The sequence below is a fragment of the Oncorhynchus keta genome, chromosome 26 (assembly GCF_023373465.1).
Source record: "Oncorhynchus keta strain PuntledgeMale-10-30-2019 chromosome 26, Oket_V2, whole genome shotgun sequence".
Lineage (NCBI taxonomy): Eukaryota > Metazoa > Chordata > Actinopteri > Salmoniformes > Salmonidae > Oncorhynchus > Oncorhynchus keta.
In genome coordinates, this window is record NC_068446.1 from 32,475,414 (window position 1) to 32,500,788 (window position 25,375).

The 25,375-nt window shown below is 42.1% G+C and overlaps 1 protein-coding gene across 1 annotated transcript in view; it reads left to right on the forward strand.

Annotated features, from left to right (window-relative positions):
- LOC127912206 (potassium voltage-gated channel subfamily KQT member 1-like) overlaps positions 1–25,375 on the forward strand; it is a 152,522-nt gene that overhangs the window by 123,870 nt on the left and 3,277 nt on the right. The window lies entirely within an intron of this gene.

A 25,375-nucleotide genomic window follows, 5' to 3' on the forward strand; every position in this document is an offset into this window, starting at 1 on the left:
CATGTTATGGTAGATGAGAGACTGCATTATGGTAATGAGCAAATGAGCAAACGGTACTTCATCAAGAGCAAAAATGTAATTATGAACCATATTTACAATATAAAGCATTAAGAACAAGAAATTAATCATTAACTCACCACCACTGCCCATCTCCACCACATCTCCTCCCAGTACTCCATGCCCCATTTACTTCATCAAGAGAGAAAAAATATAGTTATGAACCATATTTAACCATATGAATCCCTTCCCCTCCCACAATTACAAATCTCAACCAGCTGTCCCTCCAATCCCATCCACATATCCACCTCAGCTCCATCCAATGACTGTGTATATGAATGGATAAAGCCATCGATCAAGTGACATCCTTCTTTCCTACGTGAAGACTCAATAGAACATTGAATCCAAATTAAGTTGGTTAAGATGGCGTCTCATGGAGCGTTAATGTGTGCAGTTTGAGCTACTCCAGGAAGTGAGGTTGCAGGCTAGATCAGTGCTGCCCGCTCTTAATGAGTAAAACAAGTTGAAGGCCGACCGGGGTACTGCAGGCTGCCTTTAGCCTTTGTGTGATTTTCTTATATTATTTTCTTTTTTTTGTTTTACCTTTATTTATGCAGGTTTTTCTCATTGAGATAACATCTCTTTTCCAAGAGAGACCTGGTCCAATAGCAGCAGGGGGAACAACGTTTCAGTTAAAACAACTTACAAACACAACATTAAACAAAACATTGAACACACATACAGAACAACAAGAACATTTTACGATAAAAACACAAACGTCTTAAATTCACACAGGGCACCGGATAAGACAGGAGACCTACTCCAGATATAACAAACTGACCCTAGCGCCCCGACACATAAACTACTGCAGCATAAATACTGGAGGCTGAGACAGGAGGGGTCGGGAGACACTGTGTGTGTGTGTCGGGGGGCAACCCAGACAGGAAGATCACATCAGTGACTCAACCCACTCAAGTGACGCACCCTCCTAGGGACGGCATGAAAGAGCACCAGTAAGCCAGTGACTCAGCCCTTGTAATAGGGTTAGAGGCAGAGAATCCCAGTGGAAAGAGGGGAACCGGCCAGGCAGAGACAGCGAGGGCGGTTCGTTGCTCCAGAGCCTTTCCGTTCACCTTCACACTCCTGGGCCAGACTACACTCAATCATATGACCCACTGAAGAGATGAGTCTTCAGTAAAGACTTAAAGGTTGAGACCGAGTTTGCGTCTCTCACATGGGTAGGCAGACCATTCCATAAAAATGGAGCTCTATAGGAGAAAGCCCTGCCTCCAGCTGTTTGCTTAGAAATTCTAGGGACAATTAGGAGGCCTGCGTCTTGTGACCGTAGCATACGTGTAGGTATGTACGGCAGGACCAAATCAGAGAGATAGGTAGGAGCAAGCCCATGTAATGCTTTATTGGTTAGCAGTAAAACCTTGAAATCAGCCCTTGCCTTGACAGGAAGCCAGTGTAGGGAGGCTAGCACTGGAGTAATATGATCAAATTTTTGGGTTCTAGTCAGGATTCTAGCAGCCGTATTTAGCACTAACTGAAGTATATTTAGTGCTTTATCCGGCTAGCCGGAAAGTAGAGCATTGCAGTAGTCTAACCTAGAAGTAACAAAAGCATAGATACATTTTTCTGCATCATTTTTGGACAAAAAGTTTCTGATTTTTGCAATGTTACGTAGATTGAAAAAAGCTGTCCTTGAAACAGTCTTGATATGTTCGTCAAAAGAGAGATCGGGGTCCAGAGTAACGCCGAGGTCCTTCACAGTTTTATTTGAGACGACTGTACAGCCATTAAGATTAATTGTCAGATTCAACAGAAGATCTCTTTGTTTCTCGGGACCTAGAACAAGCATCTCTGTTTTGTAGAAAGTTTGCAGCCATCCACTTCATTATGCCTGAAACACAGGCTTCTAGCGAGGGCAATTTTGGGGCTTCACATCTATCAAGTGTTTAAACTCCACCAACGAAACTAGATCATCAAATTTTTTTATGTTCAGGAGGGAATTCCAGGACCACGGGGCTAAGTAAATAAAACTCTTTCTACCATGACTTGTTGTAATTTTTGGTACTGTTAGAAGCAAATGAGAATGGGACCATAATTTATATTTATTTACCAACCTGACTAAAAAAGAACAGAGTGTCAGTAAATCAGTGTATACCAGTGTTTAAGCCTACTCAAGATCAATGACGACCAGCCAACAGCACTGTAGAGATCACAATGATGTGTTAGACGTTTCTGATGTGTAATGAACCTGAGGGCTGCATGATACACTGAATCAAGTGCTCTCAGGGTCGAGGCTGAGGCCTGCATATATATAACATTACTAAAATCTAAAACTGCCAGTAATGGACATCGTACCATCTCCTTCCTGGCCTCAAGTTCTCTACATGCACAGTGACGCTCAGTTTATCATCAACCCACACACCCACATATTTGTACACTTTAACTTGCTCTATAGTATGTCCAGCCAATGTACCAATGACATGATTAGTAACATGCCTGGCATTTGAAAATACCATTTATTTTGTTTTACCTGAATTTAGAATCAGCTTTAAATCATACAGATTCTGTTGTATGATGTTAAGTGCTCTTTGGGCATTTTCAAAAGCTAAAAATAAACTACTACCACTTGAATAAAAAAACAAGTATTACAAGCAATTATTGGTAGTATTGTCTTTGATTGTTTTATTCTATGAAGATTGCCATTTTTCCATTCACTATAATGGGGGATCTTGTGTTCTGCTGACAATGCCTGCAGTCCGCGGTCGGCCTTGAACTACCATGGCTTCAATGAGGGTGGGCAGTCATTCTCCCCTGGCTCCATGCCATCCCACCCACCAGAAATACATTGAGAGTGACAAGATAAGCACCAAAAAAGATTTGGACATAATATGGTGTTCATCTTTTCCTGTTGGCTCTACATAATCAGTGGCATGGGGTGTGTATTCATCTTGTGAAAAGCATGAGCTGGCACACACTCAGAAAAGCTAGTAGAGGTGCTGACTAGCGGAGAGTAAACTGTAGGCTATCAAAATAAAGAGGGTATCACACTCTCTATGTAAGCTCCCAGTAATGTATTGAGTAAACCACCAACGTTTCAGCATCATCTTGTATTCATCTTGACAATTAATTTTGGGATTTTTGAGTGTAATACCCCTTTAACGCAGTTTATATCAAAGTTTGTCAGATGTTTCCACTTCGTATGACAACACTTAGAACATCATGCTATATGCCTCAATCCCAAATGATTGGAAAATATAAGCACCACAAATGTTGAAATTGTTTGGTGCTCATCTTTTCCATTAATGTCATGTTGTTTGTATACCGCTGGATCTACAAAACAGATTATCTAGGATGGGGACATTTGTTGACAAAATAGCACTTTTGAGCTCTGCAAACATTGGACAAACTAGATTTTTGTGCAATGTGCATTTAAAAAGCCTCTAAATTATAAATGGTAACACAGTGTTTCTCCTAGATGTTTTTTTTTCAGTGCTGGGATGCACTCAGTGGTGGGATGCACTTTGCCAAGTGTGTGCAAAGCTGTTATATAGGCAAAGGGTGGCTACTTTGAAAAATAAAATATATTTTGATTTGTTTAACACTTGTTTGGTTACTACATGATTCCATGTGTTATTTCATAGTTCTGATGTCTTCACTATTATTCTACAATGTAGAAAATAGTAAGAAAAACCCTTGAACGAGTAGCTGTACCCACAATTTTTACTGTATGTACAACAATATTTTATTGGTTTTAATCAAATGTTATTTATTTGTATAAATACAATGCATGTAAAGTCATACAAAATTCACACAGACACATGGTAATGACATTTTTAGTAAACATTTTATTTTAAAAACACAAATAATATTTAATCCCAAAACAAGTTAAAGAGACCAGAAACCAAGAATAGTGAGCTTTAATATGATAGTAAATGAAAACAAAATTGGGAGGCTAAATAGCTGAATAGATCACAGACTTAGTTTCAGTTGTTTCATGAGAATCACCCTTGCGTCTATGTTTGTGTGTGGTGTGTGTGTGCAAGTGTGTACAATGTGGTGTTTAATTGTGAGAGTGTACATAATAATATGATGCGAGCATGTGGTTCTGTGTGTATATTTCTGTGTACATTTATATGTGTGTATATTTCTGTGTGTATATTGAAGACAAAAGAGCCTATTGTTGACTACTGGAAACAAGGGCTGAATACGCCCCCATTCACATTGACCGCACTCTAGTGGAGCGGGTCAAGAGCTTCAAGTTCCTCGGTGTCCAACATCATTAAGGACCTATCATGGTCCAAACACACCAACACAGTCATGAAGAGGGCACGACAACACTTCTTCCCCCTCAGGCGGCTGAAATGATTTGGCATGGGCCCTCACGTCCTCAATAAGTTCTAAAGCTGCACCATTGAGAGCAGCTTGACTGGCTGCATCACCACTTGTTATGGCAACTGCTCGGCATCCGACCGCAGGGCGCTACAGAGGGTAGTGTGTACGAACTCCCTGCCATCCAGGACCTCTATACCTGGCGGTGTCAGAGGAAGGCCTTAAAAATAGTCAAAGACTCCAGCCACCCAAGTCATGGACTGTTCTCTCTGCTACCGCATGGCTTCCTTGCACTGGCTCTATGGGCAGTAGTGTTGAGTGATTAACCAACTATCGTATTTCTATTAAACAACTAATTGACTGATGTCGGTTCAATTACTTGAATTCTATTTAGTTTTTTTTTGTGACGGCAACACGCCGTTTCTCTATAGAGAGATCAAATCATTCACAACAGAAATCAAGTCAAGAACTATGTGGGATGCTGGGCTGAAGGGAGTTGTAGTTTTCATTAAGCAAATATTCAACCCAGTTCAGCTCAGAAACATGGTAATTAACTACAATCCCACAATCCACTGCGCCATTTTTTTCTGTTTCGGATGGAGATGGATCAGAGAGGAAGAGGCGAAGCGAAAGGTTTCACTCTTGCCAAAATCTGTCCAAAATAAGCCCAATGTTTCTATGGGCTTATTTTGGACCTGAAATTGTCGCCTGCCTCCCCGCCTTTGGGACAATGACTCCCATTGCTAGGGCGGAGACATGAGCATCTCATAATTATATACAGATCTCTGGACGGATACACTTTTACGCCTGCTACGTTAGGTTAGATACACACAGACCGCATGAGAGAGGAATTTACACAACACAAGGACAAGCGGGACAGAGACAGTTTGTGAAAGTTTGCCTTATCTACTTGGAAGAACTAATGACATTTGTTTGTCAGACAGCTCTGCAGCATACATAGGCAGGATAGCTTAGCTAAACCGGATGACAAAAGACAGTACAGTATGAGGAGCACATAATGTTAGATGGCCTGGCTGGCTGACTGCTACTGCCTGAGCAGAGATGAATAAAATAAAATAATAAAGTCATCAAATAAGAACTAAGTAAAACACACAACTGAAATATTTTATTATTTCGTAGTACTTTTCTATTTTTCATTAGATGCCAATGTGGACCTGACAGAGACAATGGAACATTTTCAAAGTTTTGGCAATTGAATGCTCACTCTTTTTGGCTTTGGAATTTCCATTAAAAATCTTGAAACCCGAAATTGAAAACCGTGATTTAAAAATAATCAAACCGAAATTGAACCGACCTCAAAAACCACTAATCATTCAGCACTAATGCACACTCACTAGACTCTACCCACACACGCACACATACTACACGGACACTCCAATACACACACACACTCACGCATGGACACTCTTCACACACGTTTCTGCTACTCTGTTTATTATCTATCCTGTTTGCCTAGTCACTATTACCCCTACCTACATGTACATATTGTATTGCCTCAATTACCTCTATTCCTTGTACCCCAGCACATTGACTCGGTATTAGTACTCCTTGTATGTAGCCTGTTGTTGTTTTTATTGTGTTACTATTACCTTTTTATTTAGCAAACATTTGTCTTCCTTTTTTAAATTCTGCATTGTTGGGAATGGGTATCTGTCACACATTTCACCGTAAAGTCTACACCTATAGTATTTGGCTCGTGTGACCAATAACATGTTATTTTATTTTATTTGTGTGTAGTATAGAGAGAGTGAGAAACAGAGAGAGAGAGAGTACTCTATCACCCCAGTGTTTCTGGAAGACAGAAATGTGTGACAGATGTGGCAGACTTCGTTCCCCACGGTTCCCCATTTCCCACGGTTCCCCATTTCCAGTCGTGGAAAAAGTATCCAATTGTCATACTTGAGAAAAGTAAAGATACCTTAATAGAAAATGACTCAAGTAAAAGTGAGTCACCCAGTAAAATACTACTTAAGTAAAAGTCTAAAAGTATTTGGTTTTAAATATACTTAAGTATCAAAAGTAAATGTAATTGCTTAAATATACTTAAGTATCAAAAGTAAAAGTACAATTATAAATAATTTCACATTCCGTATATATAGAGCAAACCAGACGGCACAATTTTCTTGTTTTTGTAAATGTATGGATAGCCAGGTGCACACTCCAACACTTTAGTTTGAGTCCTCCAGATCAGAGGCAGTAAAGATGACCAGGGATGTTCACTTGATAGGTGTGAGAATTGGACCATTTTCCTGTCCTGCTTAGCATTCAAAGTATTTTTGGGTGTCAGGGAAAATGTATGGAGTAAAAAGTAAAAACATTTCTTCAGTAATGTAATGAAGAAGAAGTAAAAGTGGTCAAAAATATAAATAGTAAAGTAAAGTACAAATACCCCCCAAAACAACTTAATTAGTACTTGAAAGTATTTTTACTTGTGCTTTACACCACTGCCCATTTCTGCTATTAAACACACAGGCTTTCATGTGTTTACATGCTCATTGCCAGGCCGGGCCACGCTGAGCGCAGTATGCTATTGTTTCAAACATCTCAAACACTGTGTGATCAAGGCCTGCTTGTCTCTGACTGGGGTTGCAGACATGAAGATAACTGGAGCAGACACCCAGAGAGAGAGTGGTCAGTCCTAATCAGCAACACACAGCAAAGGTATCTATCAACACACAACACCAGTAACTATCTACACACAGCAGCAGTATCTATCTACACACATCACCAGTAACTATCTACACACATCACCAATAACTATCTACACACATCACCAGTAACTGTCTATACACAGCACCAGTAACTATCTATACGCAGCACCAGTAACTATCTATACACAGCACCAGTAACACTCTATACACAGCACCAGTAACTATCAATACACAGCACCAGTAACTATCTATACACAGCACCAGTAACTATCTATACACAGCACCAGTAACTGTCTATACACAGCAACAGTAACTGTCTATACACATCACCAGTAACTATCTATACACAGCACCAGTAACTATCTATACACAGCACCAGTAACTATCTATACACAGCACCAGTAACTGTCTATACACAGCACCAGTAACTCTCTATACACAGCACCAGTAACTGTCTATACACAGCACCAGTAACTATCTACACACATCACCAGTAACTATGTACACACATCACCAGTAACTTTCTATACACAGCACCAGTAACTATCTATACACAGCACCAGTAACTATCTATACACAGCACCAGTAACTATCTATACACAGCACCAGTAACTATCTATACACAGCACCAGTAACTATCTATACACAGCACCAGTAACTATCTATACACAGCACCAGTAACTATCTATACACAGCACCAGTAACTGTCTATACACAGCACCAGTAACACTCTATACACAGCACCAGTAACTATCTATACACAGCACCAGTAACTATCTATACACAGCACCAGTAACTATCTATACACAGCACCAGTAACACTCTATACACAGCACCAGTAACTATCTATACACAGCACCAGTAACACTCTATACACAGCACCAATAACTATCTATACACAGCACCAGTAACACTCTATACACAGCACCAGTAACTGTCTATACACAGCACCAGTAACTATCTATACACAGCACCAGTAACTATCTATACACAGCACCAGTAACTATCTATACACAGCACCAGTAACTATCTATACACATCACCAGTAACTATCTATACACAGCACCAGTAACTATCTATACACAGCACCAGTAACTGTCTATACACAGCACCAGTAACTATCTATACACAGCACCAGTAACTATCTATACACAGCAACAGTAACTGTCTATACACAGCACCAGTAACTATCTATACACAGCACCAGTAACTGTCTATACACAGCACCAGTAACTATCTATACACAGCACCAGTAACTATCTATACACAGCAACAGTAACTGTCTATTCACAGCACCAGTAACTATCTATACACAGCACCAGTAACTGTCTATACACAGCACCAGTAACTATCTATACACAGCACCAGTAACTGTCTATACACAGCACCAGTAACTATCTATACACAGCACCAGTAACTATCTATACACAGCACCAGTAACTATCTATACACAGCACCAGTAACTATCTATACACAGCACCAGTAACTGTCTATACACAGCACCAGTAACACTCTATACACAGCACCAGTAACTATCTATACACAGCACCAGTAACACTCTATACACAGCACCAGTAACTATCTATACACAGCACCAGTAACACTCTATACACAGCACCAATAACTATCTATACACAGCACCAGTAACACTCTATACACAGCACCAGTAACTGTCTATACACAGCACCAGTAACTATCTATACACAGCACCAGTAACTATCTATACACAGCACCAGTAACTATCTATACACAGCACCAGTAACTATCTATACACAGCACCAGTAACTATCTATACACAGCACCAGTAACTATGTATACACAGCACCAGTAACTATCTATACACAGCACCAGTAACTATCTATACACAGCAACAGTAACTGTCTATACACAGCAACAGTAACTATCTATACACAGCACCAGTAACTATCTATACACAGCACCAGTAACTATCTATACACAGCACCAGTAACTATCTATACACAGCACCAGTAACACTCTATACACAGCACCAATAACTATCTATACACAGCACCAGTAACACTCTATACACAGCACCAGTAACTATCTATACACAGCACCAGTAACTATCTATACACAGCACCAGTAACACTCTATACACAGCACCAGTAACTATCTATACACAGCACCAGTAACTGTCTATACACAGCACCAGTAACTATCTATACACAGCACCAGTAACTATCTATACACAGCAACAGTAACTGTCTATTCACAGCACCAGTAACTATCTATACACAGCACCAGTAACTGTCTATACACAGCACCAGTAACTATCTATACACAGCACCAGTAACTGTCTATACACAGCAACAGTAACTGTCTACACACAGCACCAGTAACTATCTATACACAGCACCAGTAACTATCTATACACAGCACCAGTAACTATCTATACACAGCACCAGTAACTATCTATACACAGCACCAGTATCTGTCTATACACAGCACCAGTAACACTCTATACACAGCACCAGTAACTATCTATACACAGCACCAGTAACTATCTATACACAGCACCAGTAACTGTCTATACACAGCACCAGTAACTCTCTATACACAGCACCAGTAACTATCTATACACAGCACCAGTAACACTCTATACACAGCAACAGTAAATGTCTATACACAGCACCAGTAACTGTCTATACACAGCACCAGTAACTATCTATACACAGCACCAGTAACTATCTATACACAGCAACAGTAACTGTCTATTCACAGCACCAGTAACTATCTATACACAGCACCAGTAACTGTCTATACACAGCACCAGTAACTATCTATACACAGCACCAGTAACTATCTATACACAGCACCAGTAACTATCTATACACATCACCAGTAACTGTCTATACACAGCAACAGTAACTGTCTACACACAGCACCAGTAACTATCTATACACAGCACCAGTAACTATCTATACACAGCACCAGTAACTATCTATACACAGCACCAGTAACTATCTATACACAGCACCAGTAACTATCTATACACAGCACCAGTAACTATCTATACACAGCACCAGTAACTATCTATACACAGCACCAGTAACTATCTATACACAGCACCAGTAGCTATCTATACACAGCACCAGTAACTGTCTATACACAGCACCAGTAACACTCTATACACAGCACCAGTAACTATCTATACACAGCACCAGTAACACTCTATACACAGCACCAGTAACTATCTATACACAGCACCAGTAACACTCTATACACAGCACCAATAACTATCTATACACAGCACCAGTAACACTCTATACACAGCACCAGTAACTATCTATACACGGCACCAGTAACTATCTATACACAGCACCAGTAACTATCTATACACAGCACCAGTAACACTCTATACACAAATGTTCTTCTTTGTGATCCAAACACCTCAAACGTAGATTTGTCTGTCCATAACACGTTTTTCCAATCTTCCTCTGTCCAGTCTGTGTTCTTTTGCCCTTCTTAATCTTTAAATTTTATTGGCCAGTCTGACATATGGCTTTTTCTTTGCAACTCTGCCTAGAAGGCCAGCATCCCAGAGTCGCCTCTTCACTGTTGACGTTGAGACTGGTGTTTTGCGGGTACTATTTAATGAAGCTGCCAGTTGAAGACTTGTGAGGCACCTTTCTCAAACTAGACACTCTAATGTACTTGTCATTTTGCTCATTTGTGCACCGGGGCCTCCCACTCCTCTTTCTATTCTGGTTAGAACCAGTTTGCGCTGTTCTGTGAAGGGAGAAGTACACAGCGTTGTACGAGATCTTCAGTTTCTTGGCAATTTCTTGCATAGAATAGCCTTCATTTCTCAGAACAAGAATAGACTGAGGAGTTTCAGAATAAAGATATTTGTTTCTGGCCTGTAATCGAACCCACAAATGCTGATGCTCCAGATTCTCAACTAGTCTAAAGAAGGCCAGTTGACTTGCTTCTGTAATCAGAACAACAGTTTTCACATAATTGCAAAAGGGTTTTCTAATGATCACTTAGCCTTTTCAAATTATAAACTTGGATTAGCTAACATAACGTGCCACTGGAACATAGGAGTGATGGTTGCTGATAATGGGCCTCTGTACGCCGATGTAGATATTCCATTAAAAATCAGCTGTTTCCAGCTACAATAGTCATTTACAACATTAACAATGTCTACACCGTATTTCTGATCAATTTCATGTTATTTTAATGGACAACAAATGTGCTTTTCTTTAAAAAAACAAGGACATTTCCTAGTGATCCCAAACCTTTGAACAGTAGTGTACATGTTTTGTTGTTGAAATTAAGTGGAAACTACTTTGATTCATCCAGTTTGTGCCCAGTGGGTAGAGACACACGGCACCAGTTACTATACACAGCAGGCTAGAGAGAGACGAGAGACAGACTCCCAGGTCTGGCTGGGTTGGATGGGCTCATAGTAATGCTGCATGCATGCCGACATTCTCCCTGTCTCTCTGATGATTCAACAACACACCAACTAAATTTCACATGAAAGGCCGTTACTGGCTCCCTGCAAATTAAACCCCTCTCACATTTCAAGTGTTAAGTTGTGTCTTTTCTGATTTGATACAGAAAGACTGTGGGTGTCTGTTTCTCTTGCACTGAACAAAGACCCCTCCTAAAGCTGATCTTGGACCACAGGCCTGTGCTCTTGCTGAGCTCTGACCATCGTCTCTAGACTCTTCCCTTGGTGGACTCTGTCCCCAGACGTTATTACACTGTCTGCTCCTGGGAAGCACAGACAGGATATTAGACTGGCTCCAGCCAATGAATAGCAGAGAGGAAAGTTGCCATTGACAACTCTGAAGTTTCTAAAGTAACCACCTGAAAATAGCTACCAAAAAAGCTTTATTGAGAGAGAAACTACCAAGTTTCAATGAAGGGCATGTGGCTATAATCTGTCCAGGATTTCAAAGGACCACACCAACTCATTTATCCTCAACATTGTACCCAATTGAATTGACCACAATGGCCCTGGTTAAGAATGGTGAGTCTGTAGAGGACTGCGGCAGTGTTTAGCCTGGGTATTCACTGGAGAAAACAACCTTCCCTCTTGGCCCTGAAATCATACGGCACGGGACAATCAAAACAATATTGAAGTTTGTGTTGAAGTGGGAGATTAAAGACTTGCACTGTGTTGTCTGGCAAATTCTCTGGTCTGGCAAGAAGAGGGATGAATAAAATAAAAGTTATAAGAGGAGAGGAGAAGAAGAATGTGACTCTAGCAGCAAGTGTTGTGAGTCATCAACCAGAGAGAGAGAAACATGTGGGAAACCTGACATTGTAAAGGTTCCTTTCGCGCCAAATGTGGTTGAGCGCCCCATCTGGGGCTGGCCGGCTTTTAAGTTATGTAAAATATGTTATTCTTTTATCATGGTTACTTGCAGAACATGTGTGTGCATTTGCGAGGAGAGGGGGAAACTGCACATGTTTTCTGTTTCCTACATGTGTTTTCTTTCCCAATTATGTTCAATCTCCAACGTCAGCGCAAAAACACATCCTCCTTACACTTGGGAAGAAGGGGGGGAAGAAAGGGAAAACAACTGCCTCAGCTTTTTGTTTGGTATTGTTCGTGGGCATTTCCTCATATAGGCCCAGGTCTGAGGCAGGAAAAAGCAGTCCCCTGCAGTCTGCTCTCATCCATATGTTTTATGGCCCCTGTCAGTGTATTGTCTGTTAAGTCCTTTTGTCCCCACACTCTAACGGAGTCTTCAGTCCGATTTGTTGTCCCTACCCTGTAATGAAGTCTTCAGTCCGGTTTGTTGTCCCTACCCTGTAACGAAGTCTTCAGTCCGGTTTGTTGTCCCTACCCTGTAATGAAGTCTTCAGTCCGGTTTGTTGTCCCTACCCTGTAATGAAGTCTTCAGTCCGGTTTGTTGTCCCTACCCTGTAATGAAGTCTTCAGTCCGGTTTGTTGTCCCTACCCTGTAATGAAGTCTTCAGACTGACTTGTTGTCCCTACCCTGTAATGAAGTCTTCAGACCGGTTTGTTGTCCCTACCCTGTAATGAAGTCTTCAGACTGACTGGTTGTCCCTACCCTCTAATGAAGTCTTCAGACTGACTGGTTGTCCCTACCCTCTAATGAAGTCTTCAGACTGACTTGTTGTCCCTACCCTCTAATGAAGTCTTCAGACTGACTTGTTGTCCCTACCCTCTAATGAAGTCTTCAGGCTGACTTGTTGTCCCTACCCTCTAATGAAGTCTTCAGAGTGACTTGTTGTCCCTACCCTATAATGAAGTCTTCAGGCTGACTTGTTGCCCCTACCCTCTAAGGAAGTGTTCAGACTGACTTGTTGTCCCTACCCTGTAATGAAGTCTTCAGACCGGTTTGTTGTCCCTACCCTGTAATGAAGTCTTCAGACTGACTGGTTGTCCCTACCCTCTAATGAACTCTTCAGACTGACTGGTTGTCCCTACCCTCTAATGAAGTCTTCAGACTGACTGGTTGTCCCTACCCTATAATGAAGTCTTCAGACTGACTTGTTGTCCCTACCCTCTAATGAAGTCTTCAGACTGACTTGTTGTCCCTACCCTCTAATGAAGTCTTCAGGCTGACTTGTTGTCCCTACCCTCTAATGAAGTCTTCAGACTGACTTGTTGTCCCTACCCTCTAATGAAGTCTTCAGACTGACTGGTTGTCCCTACCCTATAATGAAGTCTTCAGACTGACTTGTTGTCCCTACCCTCTAATGAAGTCTTCAGACTGACTTGTTGACCCTACCCTCTAATGAAGTCTTCAGACTGACTTGTTGTCCCTACCGTCTAATGAAGTCTTCAGACTGACTTGTTGCCCCTACCCTCTAAGGAAGTCTTCAGACTGACTTGTTGTCCCTACCCTGTAATGAAGTCTTCAGACCGGTTTGTTGTCCCTACCCTGTAATGAAGTCTTCAGACTGACTTGTTGTCCCTACCCTCTAATGAAGTCTTCAGACTGACTTGTTGTCCCTACCCTCTAATGAAGTCTTCAGACTGACTTGTTGTCCCTACCCTATAATGAAGTCTTCAGACTGATTTGTTGTCCCTACCCTCTAATGAAGTCTTCAGAGTGACTTGTTGTCCCTACCCTATAATGAAGTCTTCAGGCTGACTTGTTGCCCCTACCCTCTAAGGAAGTCTTCAGACTGACTTGTTGTCCCTACCCTGTAATGAAGTCTTCAGACCGGTTTGTTGTCCCTACCCTGTAATGAAGTCTTCAGACTGACTTGTTGTCCCTACCCTCTAATGAAGTCTTCAGACTGACTTGTTGTCCCTACCCTCTAATGAAGTCTTCAGACTGACTTGTTGTCCCTACCCTATAATGAAGTCTTCAGGCTGACTTGTTGTCCCTACCCTCTAATGAAGTCTTCAGACTGACTTGTTGTCCCTACCCTCTAATGAAGTCTTCAGACTGACTTGTTGTCCCTACCCTGTAATGAAGTCTTCAGACCGGTTTGTTGTCCCTACCCTGTAATGAAGTCTTCAGACTGACTGGTTGTCCCTACCCTCTAATGAAGTCTTCAGACTGACTGGTTGTCCCTACCCTCTAATGAAGTCTTCAGACTGACTGGTTGTCCCTACCCTATAATGAAGTCTTCAGACTGACTTGTTGTCCCTACCCTCTAATGAAGTCTTCAGACTGACTTGTTGTCCCTACCCTCTAATGAAGTCTTCAGGCTGACTTGTTGTCCCTACCCTCTAATGAAGTCTTCAGACTGACTTGTTGTCCCTACCCTCTAATGAAGTCTTCAGACTGACTTGTTGTCCCTACCCTATAATGAAGTCTTCAGACTGACTTGTTGTCCCTACCCTCTAATGAAGTCTTCAGACTGACTTGTTGTCCCTACCCTCTAATGAAGTCTTCAGACTGACTTGTTGTCCCTACCGTCTAATGAAGTCTTCAGACTGACTTGTTGCCCCTACCCTCTAAGGAAGTCTTCAGACTGACTTGTTGTCCCTACCCTGTAATGAAGTCTTCAGACCGGTTTGTTGTCCCTACCCTCTAATGAAGTCTTCAGAGTGACTTGTTGTCCCTACCCTCTAATGAAGTCTTCAGACTGACTTGTTGTCCCTACCCTCTAATGAAGTCTTCAGGCTGACTTGTTGTCCCTACCCTCTAATGAAGTCTTCAGACTGACTTGTTGTCCCTACCCTCTAATGAAGTCTTCAGGCTGACTTGTTGTCCCTACCCTCTAATGAAGTCTTCAGACTGACTTGTTGTCCCTACCCTATAATGAAGTCTTCAGACTGACTTGTTGTCCCTACCCTGTAATGAAGTCTTCAGACCGGTTTGTTGTCCCTACCCTGTAATGAAGTCTTCAGACTGACTTGTTGTCCCTACCCTCTAATGAAGTCTTCAGACTGACTTGTTGTCCCTACCCTCTAATGAAGTCTTCAGACTGACTTGTTGTCCCTACCCTCTAATGAAGTCTTCAGACTGACTTGTTGTCCCTACCCTCTAATGAAGTCTTCAGACTGACTTGTTGTCCCTACCCTCTAATGAAGTCTTCAGACTGACTTGTTGTCCCTACCCTGTAATGAAGTCTTCAGACCGGTTTGTTGTCCCTACCCTGTAATGAAGTCTTCAGACTGACTTGTTGTCCCTACCCTCTAATGAAGTCTTCAGACTGACTTGTTGTCCCTACCCTCTAATGAAGTCTTCAGAGTGACTTGTTGTCCCTACCCTATAATGAAGTCTTCAGGCTGACTTGTTGCCCCTACCCTCTAAGGAAGTCTTCAGACTGACTTGTTGTCCCTACCCTGTAATGAAGTCTTCAGACCGGTTTGTTGTCCCTACCCTGTAATGAAGTCTTCAGACTGACTTGTTGTCCCTACCCTCTAATGAAGTCTTCAGACTGACTTGTTGTCCCTACCCTCTAATGAAGTCTTCAGACTGACTTGTTGTCCCTACCCTCTAATGAAGTCTTCAGACTGACTTGTTGTCCCTACCCTCTAATGAAGTCTTCAGACTGACTTGTTGTCCCTACCCTATAATGAAGTCTTCAGACTGACTTGTTGTCCCTACCCTCTAATGAAGTCTTCAGACTGACTTGTTGTCCCTACCCTCTAAGGAAGTCTTCAGACTGACTTGTTGTCCCTACCCTGTAATGAAGTCTTCAGACCGGTTTGTTGTCCCTACCCTGTAATGAAGTCTTCAGACTGACTTGTTGTCCCTACCCTCTAATGAAGTCTTCAGACTGACTTGTTGTCCCTACCCTCTAATGAAGTCTTCAGACTGACTTGTTGTCCCTACCCTATAATGAAGTCTTCAGACTGATTTGTTGTCCCTACCCTCTAATGAAGTCTTCAGAGTGACTTGTTGTCCCTACCCTATAATGAAGTCTTCAGGCTGACTTGTTGCCCTTACCCTCTAAGGAAGTCTTCAGACTGACTTGTTGTCCCTACCCTGTAATGAAGTCTTCAGACCGGTTTGTTGTCCCTACCCTGTAATGAAGTCTTCAGACTGACTTGTTGTCCCTACCCTGTAATGAAGTCTTCAGACCGGTTTGTTGTCCCTACCCTGTAATGAAGTCTTCAGACTGACTTGTTGTCCCTACCCTATAATGAAGTCTTCAGGCTGACTTGTTGTCCCTACCCTCTAATGAAGTCTTCAGACTGACTTGTTGTCCCTACCCTCTAATGAAGTCTTCAGACTGACTTTTTGTCCCTACCCTATAATGAAGTCTTCAGGCTGACTTGTTGTCCCTACCCTAGCAGAGGAAAGAGGCAAGAAAACATAGAAATGAGGTATTCCTCATTTCTATGTTTTCTTGCCTCTCTCCTCTGCTCGAGACCCTACTCCAGTGTGCGATATTTAGCGGTTGTGACCGTCTCTGGTTTTGACAAATAGAGCAGTTTCAGTTTTCATTCTCCAAACTTGGTAGTAGCTTTTGAACGGTTGGGTCTATTAGACTAAGACTTTCAGGAACACTTGTGTGTCTTCTATTTCCCTCTACGACGCTCACAAGCCGCAGGACATGTTAGAAAAGACTGTGACGGAACCGCAATGCAGATCTTTTTTTCAACACACACAATTATTACCTGATGATATTTCCTGTAATTTCCCAAACTTTCCACTACTTTCTGATGCATTTCACTCTCTTTGTGATGCAAATGAAATATTTTCTTATTAGCCATATGAACATGGTTGGAGTTTGTATCTGTGCTAGAATGGTTGAGAAAGCCATAAATAAATATGTATACAGTTGAAGTCGGAAGTGTACATACACCTTAGCCAAATACATTTAAACTCTGTTTTTCACAATTCCTGACATTTAATCCAAGTAAAACTCCCTGTTTAAGGTCAGTTAGGATCACCACTTTATTTTAAGAATGTGAAATGTCAGAATAATAGTAGAGATAATCATTTATTTGAGCTTTTATTTCTTCGGCTTGCAAGCCCCCCCTTTTTCCTCCAAACATAACGATGGTCAATATGGCCAAACAGTTCTATTTTTGTTTCATCAGACCAGAGGACATTTCTCCAAAAAGTACGATCTTTGTCCCCATGTGCAGTTGCAAACCGTAGCCTGGCTTTTTTATACCGGTTTTGGAGCAGTGGCTTCTTCCTTGCTGAGTGCTCAGAGGCCTTTCAGGTTATGTCGATATAGGACTTGTTTTAGTGTGGATATAGATACTTTTATACCTTTTTCCTCCAGCATCTTCACAAGGTCCTTTGCTGTTGCTCTGGGATTGATTTGCACTTTTATTACCAAAGTACGTTCATCTCTAGGAGACAAAATGCGTCTCCTTCATGAGCGGTATGACGGCTGCGTGACTTCTTTGGATTTTCCCATGATGTCAACCAAAGAGGCACTGAGTTTGAAGGTAGGCCTTGAAATACATCCACAGGTACACCTCCAGTTGACTCAAATGATGTCAAGAACCATCATGTGCTATGATGAAACCGGCTCTCATGAGGACCGCCACAGGAAAGGAAGACCCAGAGTTATTAGAGTTACCAGCCCACAAATAAATGGTTCATGGAGTTCAAGTAACAGACACATCTCAACATCAACTGTTCAGAGGAGACTGCGTGAATCAGGCCTTCATGGTCGAATTGCTGCAAAGAAAACCGCTAGTAAAGGACATCATTAAGAAGAAGAGGACCAATAAACACGAGCAATGGACATTCGATCCGTGGAAATCTGTCCTTTGGTCTGATGAGTCGAAATTGGAGATTTTTGTTTGAACTTAGTGGGACTATCATTTGCTTTTCAACAGGACAATGACCCAATACACTTCCGGGCTGTGTTTGGGCTATTTGACCAAGAAGGAGAGTAATGCTGCGTCAGATGACCTGGCCTCCACAATCACCCGACCTCAACCCAATTAAGATGGTTTGTGATGAGTTGGACCGCCGTGTGAAGGTAAAGCAGCCAACAAGTGCTCAGCATAGGTGGGAACTCCTTCAAGACTGTTGGAAAAGTATTCCAAGTGAAGCTGGTTGAGAGAATGCCAAGAGTGTTCAAAGCTGCCATCAAGGCAAACGGTTGCTACTTTTTGATTTGTTATACACCTTTTTGGTTATTACATGATTCCATATGTGTTATTTCATAGTTTTGATCTCTTCACTATTATACTTTGGGTAAAATAGTACAAATTAAAAAATGTAAAATAAAAACTTTTGACTGGTACTGTATATATTTTAGTCAGATAAACACTCCAAACAGCCTACCCGACCACTCGGAGGCGTCCGACATTCCAATAATAAAACTTGGGAATGCAAGAATGCAATTTCAGAATGTGGGGGGGGAACATGCTTCCCCCGTCCCCAGTGAAGGTTGCTCCAGCATCCCGGAGTCGCCTCTTCACTGTTGATGTTGAGACTGGTGTTTTGTGGGTACTATTTAATGAAGCTGCCAGTTGAGGACTTGTGATGCATCTGTTTCTCAAACTAGACACTCTAATGTACTTGTCCTCTTACTCAGTTGTGCACCGGGGCCTCCCACTCCTCTTTCTATTCGGGTTAGAACCGGTTTGCGCTGTTCTGTGAAGGGAGTAGTACACAGCGTTGTACAAGATCTTCAGTTTCTTGGCAATTTCTTGCATGGAATAGCCTTAATTTCTCAGAACAAGAATAGGCTGACAGGTTTCAGAAGAAAGTTCTTTGTTTCTGGCCATTTTGAGCCTGTAATCGAACCCACAAATGCTGATGCTCCAGATACTCAACTAGTCTAAAGAAGGTCAGTTTTATTGCTTCTGTAATCATGACAACCATTTTCAGCTGTGCTAACATAATTGCAAAAAGGTTTTCTAATGATCAATTAGCCTTTTCAAATTATAAACCTGGATTAGCTAACACAACGTGCCATTGGAACACAGGAGTGATGGTTGCTGATAATGCGAAGATCTCCCCCATGGCACAAACCCGAGGGGGCGCCAACCCAGACCGGAGGATCATGTCAGTGACTCAACCCACTCAAGTGACGCCCCCCTCCTAGGGACGTCATGGAAGAGTACTAGTAAGCCAGTGACTCAGCCCCCGTAATAAGGTCAGAGGCAAAAGAATCCTAGTGGAGAGAGGGGAACCGACCAGGCAGAGACAGCAAGGGTGGTTCGTCGCTCCAGTGCCTTTCCGTTCACCTTCACACCCCTGGGCCAGACTACACTCAATCATAGGACCTACTGAAGAAATGAGTCTTCAATAAAGACTAAAAGTTCAAGACAGTGTCTGCGTCTCTCACATGGATAGGCAGACCAAAATTGAGCTCTATAGGAGAAAGCCCTGCCTCCAGCTGTTTGCTTATAAATTATAGGGACAATAATGAGGCCTGCATCTTGCGACCGTAGCATACGTGCAGGTATGTACAGCAGGACCAAATCAGAGAGATACTGTAGGTAGGAGCAAGCCCATGTAATGCTTTGTAGGTTTAGCAGTTAAACCTTGAACTCAGCCCTAGCCTTAACATGAAGCCAGGGTAGAGAGGCTAGCACTGGAGTAATATGATAGATTTTTTTGATTCTTGTCAAGATTCTAGCAGCTGTGTTTAGCGCTAACTGAAGTTTATTTAGTACTTTATCCGGGTAGCCGGAAAGTAGAGCATTGCAGTAGTCTAATCTAGAAGTGACAAAAGAATGGATTAGCTTTTCTGCATCATTTTTGGACCAAAAGTTTAAGATTTTTGCAATCGTACGAAGATGGAAAAATTCTGTCCTTGAAATATTCTTGATATGTTGTCAAAAGAGAGATCAGGATCCAGAGTAATGCCGAGGTCCTTCACTGTTTTATTTGAGATTAAGATTAATTGTCAGATCCAACAGAAGATCTCATTGTTTCTTGGCACCTACATTAGAACTGAATCTCTGTTTTGTCTGAGTTTAAAAGTGCCGCCATCCACTTCCTTATGTCTGAAACACAGGCTTTCAGAAAGGGCAATTTTTCAGGCTTCACCATGTTTCATCCAAATGTACAGCTGTGTATCGTCCGCATAGCTGTGAAAATTAACATTATGTTTCCAAATGACATAACCAAGAGGTAAAATATATAGTGAAAACAATAGTGGTCCTAAAACTCAACCTTGAGGAACACCGAAACTTACAATTGATTTGTCGAAAAACAAACCATCCACAGAGAGAAACTGATATCTTTCTGACAGATAAGATCTAAAACAGGCCAGAACTTGTCCGTGTAAACCAGTTAGGGTTTCCAATCTCTCCAAAAGAATGTTGTGATCGATGGTGTCAAAAGCAGCACTAAGGTCTAGGAGGACAGTTGTAGAGCCTTGGTGTGACACCATTAAAAGGTAATTTAGCACCTTCACGAGTGCAGTCTCAGTGCTATGATGGGGGCTATAACCAGTCTAAAGCTTTCATATACCTTGTTTGTCTTCAGGAAGACACGTGAGTTGTTGCGCAACAGCTTTTTCCCCAAAAAATTGAGAGGAAAAGGAGATTTGATGTAGGCCAATAGTTTTTTAAACATTTTCTGGGTCAAGGTTTGGCTTTTTCAAGAGAGGCTTTATTACTGCCACTTTTAGTGAGTTTGGTACACATCTGGTGGATAGGGAGCTGTTTATTATGTTAAACATAGGAGGGCAAAGCACAGGAAGCAGCTCTTTCAGTAATTTAGTTGGAATAGGATCCAGTATGCAGCTTGAAGGTTTTGAGGCCATTACTATTTTTATGAATGTGTCAAGAGATATAGAATTAAACAACTTGAGTGTTTACATTGATCCTAGGTCCTGGCAGTGTTGTGCAGACTCAGGACAACTGAGTTTTGGAGAAATACACAGATTCAAGGAGGAGTCCGTAATTTGCTTTCTAATGATCATGATGTTTTCATCAAAGAAGTTCATGAATTAATCACTGCTGAAGTGAAAGCCATCCTCTCTTGGGAAGGCTGCTTTTTAGTTAGCTTTGCGACAGTATCAACAAAAAAAAATGTTGGATTGTTCCAGGTTGGACTCCCCTTTGCCTCCATAATTCTTTGAGGCATGGATTCTACAAGGTGTGGCATTCAAACGTTGCTAGGAAAACATTCCACACACCATTACACTCCGCCACTAGCCTGTACCATTGACACCAGGCAGGATGGGGCCATGGCAGTGTCTGTGGCAGTAGCACAACATGGTAGCAGCACAAACCTGGTACAAACATTGTTGGGCACAGACAACAGCACAAAGGGAGAAAAGGTAGAGACAACAATACATCACTCGAAGCAGCCACAAGTGTCAGTAAGAGTGTCCATGAGTTTTTAAATGTAGAGATGGAGATTAAGCTGTCCAGTTTGAGTGTTTTTTTTTCAGCTCGATCCAGTACACTATACTCTTTGAGAGAGGTAGTTAGCAAACAAGGCCAAAGACCCCTCAGAGACACCAATACTCCTTAGCCGACCCACAAGAATGGAATGGTCTACCATATCAAAACCTTTGGCGAAGTCAATAAAAATAGTAGCACAACATTGCTTATTATCAAGGGCAATGGTGACATAATTTAGGACCTTTAAGGTTGCAGTGACACACCATAACCTGAATGGATGTCAGATTGCATACCAGAGAGAATGCTATAGACATCAAGAAAGCCAGTCAGTTTATTATTGACCAGTTTTTCCAACACTTTTGATGAACAGGGCAAGATGGAAATTGGCCTATAATATTTAGGATCAGCTTGATCTCCCCCTTTAAATAAAGGAGGTGCTGTGGCTGCCTTCCAAGCACCGGGAACCTCCCCAGAGAGGAGAGACAGGCTATAAAGGTCAGAGATAGGCTTGGTGATGATAGAGGCAGCCACCTTAAAGAAGAAAGGATTTTAACCATCTGACCCAGATGGCTTTTGGGGGTCAAGATTAAGGAGCTCCTTTAGCACCTCAACTCAGTGACCTTCTGCAGGGAGAAACTGTGTAGCAGGACAGGGGAAAAGAGGGTGAAGCATAGGGGCTAGTCACATTAGAAGGGCTGGGAGATGAGGAAATGTGGGATGGGCAAGGAGGCACAGCTGAGTCAAATAGGAATCCTGATTTAATGAGCCGGCTCTGAGCAGCTCTTCATTCAGTAGCTATGATTGTGTTAAATAAACATGAGTGGGGAGGGGGCCTGAGACTGGCCTCTGCCTGGGGCCTCCAAATCACTATGTCCACCCCTGCCCATACACCCCTCCAACCCCTTCCTTTCCCCCTACAAAGGGCTGCTGCCTGCTGCCTTCAGAATGGAGTGATTAGTTTGCTGTGGAGTACTTCAGAGGAGAAGACCTTATCTCTCACCACAGTCACACTCAGAGCCCGGCAAAGAGTGCCACACCACACACACACAAACACACACACACACACACACACACACACACACACTCACTCACTCACACACACACATACGCATTTGCTCTCTCTAGCGCTGTAGTTATGGGAGGATGTTTTTGGGATTTGGGACCACATTGTTTTAACCCCAGACTTTGTGACTCTACAGTGTTGTGCCGTTATCTCTGGATGGATGCAACTCCGTCCTCTGTCTCTCGTTTGTTCCTGTGCCCATCACTCATATCTGTAGTATTTTACGATGTGTGTCCCCTCTCCGAATTCTTTAAGAATGTTGTCGATTGTTCAAGAATCCGGTGGCATTGCTCAGCTTTAATCCGGCATCTCTCAAGAAACACTCCTCACGGCATCCTGCGGCTTACCGACCCCTTTCATGTGAAAGATACGTCCGAAGGCGAAGGGTCACACGGTTTAAAACGTATGAAGTAAAAGCAGATATTTTAGTTCTCGTTCTGAAGATAGAAAAAAAACATCCACATTCAATTGATTTCTTTCTCTTTGATCTGTCAGCAAAGCTAGTGTCATAGAGAAGCAACAGACAGAGATACCCGGCTGGAAATAACATGAACATGGGTTTGCACTGAATGAGCATTACTCACAGTCACGCTACAGTTCTAGCACACAGTACCTACAGTACAGAGACAACATAGTATGAGAATATAATAACAGTCCAGAAATATGAACCCACCACAAGTATGGTAAACTGTAAAAGGAAAGGGCACATTCTATACATGGACCAAAATAATCAGACAGGTTTTAGAATAGACACCAAGGGCCTATTTGCAGATTTAGCTAGCAGGTCCCACCTCCTCTACTGCCCTGTAGTCGTCCCCTAGCCATGACCCCCATGAACCCTGTAAGTGGTCAGCAGTAGAACCGCACATAAACACCCGCCCAAGTATTTTCCTTTCATCCCAACCATCACATTTAGCTCACAACAACATATTTTTGTTTTTAAACCAATTCTGTGTGCATCTTGTAATGCTTTTCAGCTTAAACAGGGAAACCAAGCGAACACCAACACATCGTGCAAAACCCTTGTGTGATGGAAGACGTGTGTCTGTGCCTGTATAGCTAATATTCAGTGTGTGCTGTTATGGTGTTTAGTTTAGTGGCGGTGGTTGTTGACACAGATGAGGCGAGTTGAGCGAGCGTGTGTGTGTGTTTTCCATGTGTGTGTGTGTTTGTGTGTGTGTGTGTGTGACTCAGATTACACAAGCTGTGTTTTGTTCTCCCCAGACTCACAGAGGGACACTAATTCACAGTTTTTATTAATATGGTGAAATTCACAAATGAACACTGTTTATTACAAGTGCATCAGAGTTCAACAGCCATGAGTATGATAAACCTGTTTAGTTCCACAGGGTGGATCGTGTGTGTGTGTGTGTGTGTGTGTGTGTGTGTGTGTGTGTGTGTGTGTGTGTGTGTGTGTGTGTGTGTGTGTGTGTGTGTGTGTGTGTGTGTGTGTGTGTGTGTGTGTGTGTGTGTGTGTGTGTGTGTGTGTGTGTGTGTTTGTGCGTGTGGTAGGGAGGGAGGGAGGGAGGGAGGGAGGGAGGGAGGGAGGGAGGGAGGGAGGGGGACTCTCCTAGCCCTCAGGGCCACATGTGTTTTGCCATTGCATGGTAGGAATGTAGTAGGTCTACAAGCCAATTAGAATGGCTGGAAGCATGCAAGTACAAATGTTCTGTTTTCAGAGCAGAAAACAAGTCGGGTTGCATTGATAAGGAATACAACTGAGATGGGGAAACATCTGCAGGCTTAACCCCTTGTGGGCTGGAACAAATTACAGCAAATTGATTTGTCATACACTGAGGTGTTTATTTGACTTTTAAAAAGTTAAGGCAACAATTTACACACAATATTATTGAGTAGATGTAACTTCCAGAGTAAGACATATAATTATCTTTCTCCAAACATGTATACAACATTGTGTAAAGAACAAAGTCTGCAAATGTTGAATTACCCACAAACCTCTAAAAACAGAGCCAGGTGGCAAGTTGTTCCAAGAACTTATCAAAATATTATACAAATTTAGTCAATTAAATAAAACATTCCTCTCTGATTATCCTCATAAAATATACATTTTTAAGCAACATATTGATTTGTATTTATTCCTAACTTTTTTGGTGAATTTTAATTAACAAAGAAAAATCATAAACATATACAGTGGGGCAAAAAAGTATTTAGTCAGCCACCAATTGTGCAAGTTCTCCCACTTAAAACGATGAGAGAGGTACACTTCAACTATGACAGACAAAATGAAGGAAAAAAATCCAGAAAATCACATTGTAGGATTTTTTATGAATTTAATGAAGGTTTTCACACACTGTTGCTGGTATTTTGGTCCATTCCCCCATGCAGATCTCCTAAGGAGCGGTGATGTTTTGGGGCTGTTGCTGGGCAACACGGACTTTCAACTCCCTCCAAAGATTTTCTATGGGGTTGAGATCTGGAGACTGGCTAGGCCACTCCACGACCTTGAAATGCTTCTTACGAAGCCACTCCTTCGTTGCCCGGGCGGTGTGTTTGGGATCATTGTCATGCTGAAAGACCCAGCCACATTTAATCTTCAATGCCCTTGCTGATGGAAGGAGGTTTTCACTCAAAATCTCACGATACATG